Below are 8,487 nucleotides of genomic sequence, written 5' to 3' on the forward strand. Positions count from 1 at the left end.
AAGTTTTCCTAATTTTACCGTATTTTTCATGAATTTAGGGAAAATTCATAAAATTAGGGAATTTTCATGGTTTTAGGGAAAATTCATGAAATCAGGGAATTTTCATAATTTGAGAGAAATAATAAAATAATAGGCACTTGAGGTGTGGGACCGACCACGACTAGGGCATGGCCGGCCGGCTGGTGCCTGGTCCCGCGACACCTTTCCCTAATTTTATTATTTTTGATAAAATCATGATATTAGAGAATTTCCTTGAAACAAAGGAGATTTGCTCGAACGAGAGAATTTTCATGAGATCAGGGAAAAATAATAAAATATGACAAAATATAAAATTGCGTCGGGACTGGTCACGGCATGACCGGACATCTGATGAGCCCAGTCCCCTGGCGCCTCTGCTAATATTTTATTATTATTATTTTTCCTTCTTATTTTGCATAGATTCATCGTTCGTTCGTATTTTTGAAATGCTCGTTTGCGCATTCAAAATGCTGGTCTGTGTATTATTGTTAAGTACACTTGCACCATTTTATTCAGGGCTTATTCGATGCTCAAATGCCTATTTCGTTGAATATTTATCACTAACCCGCGTAATTCTGCTGGGAAGAACCACAAATTGAAATAACGAAATATAACGAAGAATCGTAGAATATTGCCGGATATTTAGTCGATTAAAGATAATTAATTGATGGCTCTATACTAGCAGGGCTTCCTATCTAGGAGCATTAATTATCTGAGAGTTGAGCAATATGAACTTGTTGGAGTGTCATATTCCTATTGTATAGTCAGGGAAAACTTGGTTGCATACTGAAGACGTTATCGCTCTATACTAGCAGGCATGCTGTCTAGGAGCCGTCTAATCTTACGATTCTATACAGTATGAGATGTGTCGTGGTCTCAACTGGAAGACTACACATCTACATCTTCTCTGAGAGATCTTTCTCCATCAGAGGTTTCATGGAATGAGCTTTCATGCTTAGAGAGATGAGCCTCAATACTCATCCGATTGCCGGATCCGGAGTAATTACTGAAATTGCTCAGTATTCATAAGATGTGTCGTGGCCTCAGCTGGGAGACTACACATCAGACATACTATGAGAGACAGACTTCTCAGTCAGATATTTGTAGCACGAGCTTTCATGCTTTAATGAGAGACATGAGCCTCAATACTCATCCAATTGCCAGATCCGGAGTATAGTTTTACAATTTTACCCTTTTTCGAAAATCCACCATCTACAATTGGCAATAGCAATATATATCGGGATCATTTTTTTTCAAAAGATTATTTTTTTATTTTGAAGGAATTTTCAAAAGTCAAAAGATTAATATACTATGGTCATAACCCTAATTTTTAAATTTGCAATGGACACATAAATAGAATGTTGATAAACTGGAATAAATCTCACACAAACACATGAAAATATCCGTTTCTTGTTTGGATCATGAATTTTTAAAGAAAGCATGTTGATTACGGATGCGACCATTGACCAAACGGTGTAATGGTTCGCACCCCTTTAACCTAGGAAGATAACTGGTTATGTTAACCGAATAGAATTTGAAACACCAAAAGACGTGAAAATAGATAACTGTTTATATTAACCGAATAGAATTTGAAACACCAAAAGATGTGAAAATTCCAACAAGTGCGTCGTTTGGGGACACATATTGCATCCATTTATAAGTTTTACTCCCAGTACCATTCAACAAAAACAAAATCCTAAATTCTTCTACATTACAAAAAAAAAAAAAATCACCAGTAATATTAATGGAAATGTTGCCGGAATTAACCAGCAAGATATTACAGCGCCTCCAAACTGCAGAAAGTGTATTAACAAGAAAATGTGTTTGTAAAGAGTGTAATTCTGTCCTTGCAGACAAAAGAATTGGACTCCTTTTGAGTTTCACTCAAAAAGTGAGAGAAAAAAAGTTACGCAACTCTTCTACAAAGAACAAATTGAGGAGGAAGATTACTACACGATGATGGAAGATTTCTATCAGATGTTATTTGGAAACAATGGTGCCTGGAATATTATCCAACCCTATGATGAAAACATGTCACACCCAATTGTTGGATCTTGTAACGGCCTAGTATGTTTTTATGTTTCATACCATGACATACAAGATCCTATCTATATTATGAATTTAATAACGGGTGAGCACCTCCATCTTCCACAAATATGCGATCCAACACCAACGCCATAAATTAGTTGGGATCCACGATACGTCGTAGGGGGTTTCGGCTACTGTGAACATACTGGTGAATACAAAGTAGTTCGAATTCAAGTGGGAGGTAAAGTGGACGTACACACACTAGGAGACAACAGGGGATGTAGGAACATTGGGGAATTTGCTTTTACTTTTCATGAATCAGGTGTGTACGCATATGGTTGCATATTTTGGATAAATCATTATTCTTATGACAATGATCAGATAGTATCTTTCAATCTGGACGATGAGACATTCCAGTCACATTCGCCACCCCCACATCATATTTATGAGAATGGTTACAATACTCTAAGACTTGGAATGGTCTTCTCTGGAGTTCGCCTTTTATTTTACAACCTTCACGATTTTTATGATCTTCGGATTGATTTTTGGGCACCCATTTCCGATAATGATATTCATGCACGGGCACCCGGTGTAGAATGGAATTGGGAACCTAAGAGGAGCATTGTCTTGGATTGGAATTCGTATATATTTTTCCGACCTTATAAGCTGATAGCCTTGGGAAAGAACAACGACATCCTAATGCAAAACAACAGATATTTACTGCGTTATGATGAACTCATCAGAACTTTGACATAAATTGCGGAGACAAGGTGGGCAAAGGTTAGAGTTATTCCTCACATGTGGAGCGCCGTCTTGTTGAGGAATTTTGGTGGAAAATGGGAAACATGTACTGACGAAGTCCATGCCACAAACATATTCCGTGTGTAGTGTTTTTTCTTTTGTTTTGATCAGAGTAATGTAGTTTGGTGTTCCATATCTTTAAAAAAAAATTCTTATCTTGTCTGGACTAAAAGTTTTTTTTTGAAATTTGAAGAATTGAACTTGGTCTTATTTTGGGTAATAATGGTTGGTGTTTTTATTTAATGGAGTTGATGTTTTTAAACATATTCCCGACGAGTTTAGATGGGGACTTTTTATGATGGTCAATTTGGTATAGAAGGAGACATTTCTCTATTTTAGTTGTATTTATGGTTATAAATTTTGCGAATCTACAGGGAGACATAAAAGTAAATCCGAGAGAAGAAAAATGTAAAATAAGTGAGAGTTTGAGATGCAAAAGGTATAACTGATTGATAGATAAATCAATGATGATATTCTTGAAAATGGACACGAATGAAAAAGATTTTGTAACTGATGGGGATTTGATAAGTGGAAAAATAAAATGTTGATTACGTGACGGAATTCTTTTGATATAGCGAATTATAGATTTGAAACTGGTGTTTGACACCAAAACACAAAACCAGAACATAAATGGGAAAAACAAATTAGAGACATGTAACACATCATTTTAATTTCCAGAATTGTGTTATTACGTCTTTTTTATTAATAAATAACTAAGAAATATAAGAAATATTGATCAATAATAAACCTATTTTGGCAATAATGGTTCTATATGAACCGAGAATTCATCTAGTATCTTTTTGGATCATGAACTTTAAATGCCACGTCCTAGTCGTTAATATCACGAAAAAATTGATCTTGAAGCCGGTCAACTCGCTCTTGAAGTATATTCACCTGTTGTTGGAGACCAAAAAAATCACGATCAAAGGGACAACAACATCTACTCTCCCCATGCACCAATTCCACACAATGCTCATCGACAACAAATGCATTAATCTCACGCAAACGCCAATAAGATGCATGCTTCCTCATGCAAATTATGAACACGCCGAGTCTAGGCTGAAGAACTCGTACATCGTAGTCTGAGATCTTAAAATCGTCTTCTAGGGTTCTTCTTAATGAATTGTATCAACAGTTTTAGGACCCATAGCAATAAATTGGTAGCAATATTTTGTGCAGTTCATTCTGATCGAAAAGGAAGAACGATTCGCAAGAGAAGAAAAATTCCTAGTGTTGACAATTAGATATGGTGGCCGAATTTTTATTTATTTATTAAGTTCTGTATGTTCAGAAAATACATCCGATTAAAAAGGAAATTAGATAAAGATCAAATATTCATTCCATATACATATCTCATTATCTATTTTCTGCCATATTTATAGTGATATGGAAACTGAAATATTTGATGTATTTGTAACCTAATTTGCTTAACATAAAAATGTAGGGGATAAAATAGAGATACATAAATTAAGGTACCATTAGCCCGTATTTGTAGTGGTAAATACACTTTTGTATTTTAGGGATAGTTCCTGTTTTCTATTATCAATCAATGTTGTTGTATTAAGATGTTGTTGTGATGTGTATTCTAATTCCAGTAGGTAAGCATTACTGAATTGGTGCATAAGTAGCTGTAATGAGAATCGCAGTTAGTTTCTGCTATTATGCGTGATTTTTTAAAGTAGTCATTCGTATTCAAAACTTTTGCTTTCTATGTATCCAGTTCTTTACTCATAGATTGAGTTTGACAGTGCAACCAACAACTCCAAAACCATTCAATCATACACAATAAAACGGTCATTAAACAAGAAAATTAATCCTGAATCCGAAAGTCATTAAGCAAGTCCAACACCATTCAGTAATTAACATCAAAACAGTCATTAACATTAAAAAAACATGAAAATTAATCCTAAATCCGAAACGAAGATTCCAAAAAAAGTAAACAAGATTCAGTCGTCCACAATATCTTGTTATACCCCTCTTAATTCCAATTTTTCTCTGTACTTTGACGATACCTATTTCTTCAAAATACTAACTTGTGTAACTATTTGTACTCTGTACGTATCATCATTTCCATTAAAGCAACTTAACCCAAAAAATCCACCAGCTATAAGAAAATTGGAATTGATAGAGTCGACTCTTACGTGTTTCCGGACATCATTCGGAGTCGTAATCCGACCTTTCCCTCTCTGATCCCATATCAATTTCAGAATCAGTCACTATGTTGAGTATGACCTCATTCTCATGTGCTGATCGTGATAGGTACGCCTGATACTCATCCTCTACACTGCTTTCTATGTATCCAGTTCTTAGACTTATTCCCAAGAGACGCATACAACGGTTGAATTCAAAGAAATAATAACACCCTACTAAAATGTCATGTCCTTTCATACCTACTTCATGACGTGGTTATCCTTTAGATTTTGTTCCCTTTTAAATAAAAATACAGTTATACGTTTAAGCTATAACCGCTTAAAGATGAATGTGAGGATGACGTGTGAGGTAGTTATTCAAACATCCGCTAATCCATCCTCGGGTTTTAGAGGTTCACTTGGAGGATTTAAACATCCTAATCATCAAAATCTAAGGTAGGTAAATAAGGAGTTAATTGTTTAAACTTTAAATCAATGGTATAAAATATTTTCAAAATTTTATGGTTGGAGACGAATTTGTTTTCACTTCCATAAATTAGGGAAATCTGAGGTAGGTAAATAAGGAAAAGAAATTTCGATAAAAAGTGGTTAAATCCTATGTGGCCTTAAATTTAGGAAACTAAAACATCTCCGTTAGAGATGCTCTAAAGACGCGACCATTCAAATAATGCCTGCTCATCATGGACGCGACCATTCACCAACAGGTGTATTGGATGTCTATATAAGCTTTACTCGTACCTGCTTGAAGCATTCTACAATATTAAGAAAATCCTAAAAGCTTGTAATTTTTATTTTTATAATCTTTCATCAGTATAATAGTGATGGATATGTTGCCGGAATTAACTACCAAGATACTACAACACCTCCAAACTACAGAAAGCATTTTAGCAAGAAAATGCGTTTTAAAAGAGTGGAATACTATCCTCGGGGACAAAATAATTGGACTCCTTTTTGGTGTCACACCAAGAATATGGAAAGAAGTTACTCAACTCTTTTATAAAGAGGAATATTTCATCCCGATCGTAACATCCAAAAATCACGACGCCCAGAATGATGGAACTGATGAAGATTTGAGTAAGTTGCACCCAATAGTTGGATCTTGCAATGGTCTGGCATGTTTATATGTTTCACACCACGACATACAAGATCTTGTATATGTTATGAATCCAGAAACTAGTGAGCACCTACATCTGCCACAAATATGCATCCCAATTGCACGAGATCAAGTACTTTCATGGTCAACAATGCAATGTAATTGGGGGTTTCGGCTACTGTCAACATACCAATGAGTACAAGGTTGTTCGAATTCACATGGATGGTAAAGTTCAAATACACACTCTAGGAGACAAAAGGGGATGGAGGTACATACCAGAGGAGATTCCTTATACTTTTCGGAGTTTAGGTGTGTACGCACATGGTTGTATTTTTGGAAGGATTGTTGTCAGTGGGATGGTGGAATAGTTTCTTTCAATTTGGACACTGAGACATTTCATCAAAATTCACAACCCCCGCGCATTCCTGATAGTGAATTCCCAGAACTTGGGATGGTTATGTTCGGAGTTCACCTTTTATTTTACTACATCCATGAGGCCTTTGATGAGGGGATTAATCAACCCCGGGTAGATTTCTGGGCACCCATTTCCAAAAAAAATATTCATACATGGGCACCTGACGGGGAATGGAATTGGAATCATGAGATAAGTATTTTCTTGGAAAAGGATGAGGATGAAGGGTGGCATACCTATTACCCGATAGTGGTGTCACACCAATAGTGGAGAAAGATAAAGTTAACCAACTCTTTTATAGAGAGGAAGATTTCAGTCGGATCGTAACATCCAATAATCACGACGCCTGGAATGATGGAACCCATGTTGATTGGACTATGTTGCACCCAATAGTTGGATCTTGCAATGGTCTGGTATGTTTTTATGTTGCACACCACGGCATACAAGATCCTGCATATATTATGAATCCAGAAACTGGTGAGCACCTCCATCTCCCAAAACTATGCATCTCAATTGCACCGGATCCAGTACTTTCGTGGTATCCACGATACAACATAATAGGGGGTTTCGGCTACTGTCAACGTACCAATGAATACAAGGTAGTTCGAATTCACATGGATGGTAAAGTTCAAATACACACTCTAGGAGAAAAGAGGGGACGGAGGTACATACCAGAGGAGATTCCTTATAATTTTCGGAGTTCAGGTGTGTACGCACATGGTTGTATTTTTTGGAAGGATTGCTGTCAGCAGGATATTGGCATAATATCTTTCAATTTGGACACTGAGACGTTCCATAAACATTCGCCACCTCCGCATCATATTCCTGGGAGTGAATTTTGGGTAAATACTTACCCATCACTTGGGATGGTCATGTTCGGAGTTCACATTTTATTTTACTACATCCATGAGGGGATTGATCCGCCCCGGATAGATTTCTGGGCTCCCATTTCTGAAGAAAATATTCATACATGGGCACCTGACGGGAAATGGAATTGGAATTATAAGATAAGCATTTACTTTGAAGATGATGAATGGCCGACTTATAACCCGATATCCTTTGTAAATAATAAGGACCTATTATTTTGGAAGAATAAGCGTTTATTCCGTTACAATACACTCACCAGAACTTGGACGGAAATTTGGGGGGCACTACGGTGGGAAACAAGGGTTGCAATTATTCCTCACATGAGGAGCGCTGTCTCCTTGAAGAATTTTGGTGGACAATCGGAAACGTGTACTCATGATGTCCATGCCGCTAACACTTTCCTTGGCTTATCTATGTAGCTTTTTTTCTTGTAGTGGTGATTTTTTTTTTTTTTTGGTATTAGGATTTTTTTCTATGCTGAAATGTACAATTTATTACTTAGGTTATCACTTTTTTTTCTTGTATTAAACAAAAGGCCACACGGGGCAACTTCATTAGAAAAATAATCAATCGTCACACACGAAAATGGTTGGTATCCTAGCGACAAGCTGGGCACCAACACTTTTTTGAATCACTACACCAAGCCTATGAAAAATAAAATTGTTTACTCTAGTAGTAACATCATGACTAGCAAGACGGTTTCTTTTTTTTGGCGTTTGGATTTTTTTCTATATATATATAGTGTTGCCGCTAAATGTTGGGTCATTGTTTAACTAGCCAACCTTTGTTTTTTTCCTTTTTTTTTCTTTACACCTATGGTCAACCCGGCCGGCCCACCCCAACCGACCTAGGTAATTAGTTGAAAAGTAGAAAAATTATTTGGGTATTTTAGATCGCGTATATTAAATTAAAAATGAAATTAGATAAATATGAAAATATTCATTCCATATCTCATGAGATCGCGTATATTATATTATTTGTTATGTTCGTAATGTATATTAGATTAAAAAGAAAATTAGATAAACATAAAAATATTCGTTCCATACTAAAATATTCTGTGTAAATACCAAAGAATAGGTGTTTTAAGATAATGATGGAAAACCTAAAAAATTAGGGTT

This window comes from Papaver somniferum, chromosome 3, assembly GCF_003573695.1.
Source record: "Papaver somniferum cultivar HN1 chromosome 3, ASM357369v1, whole genome shotgun sequence".
Taxonomy (NCBI): domain Eukaryota; kingdom Viridiplantae; phylum Streptophyta; class Magnoliopsida; order Ranunculales; family Papaveraceae; genus Papaver; species Papaver somniferum.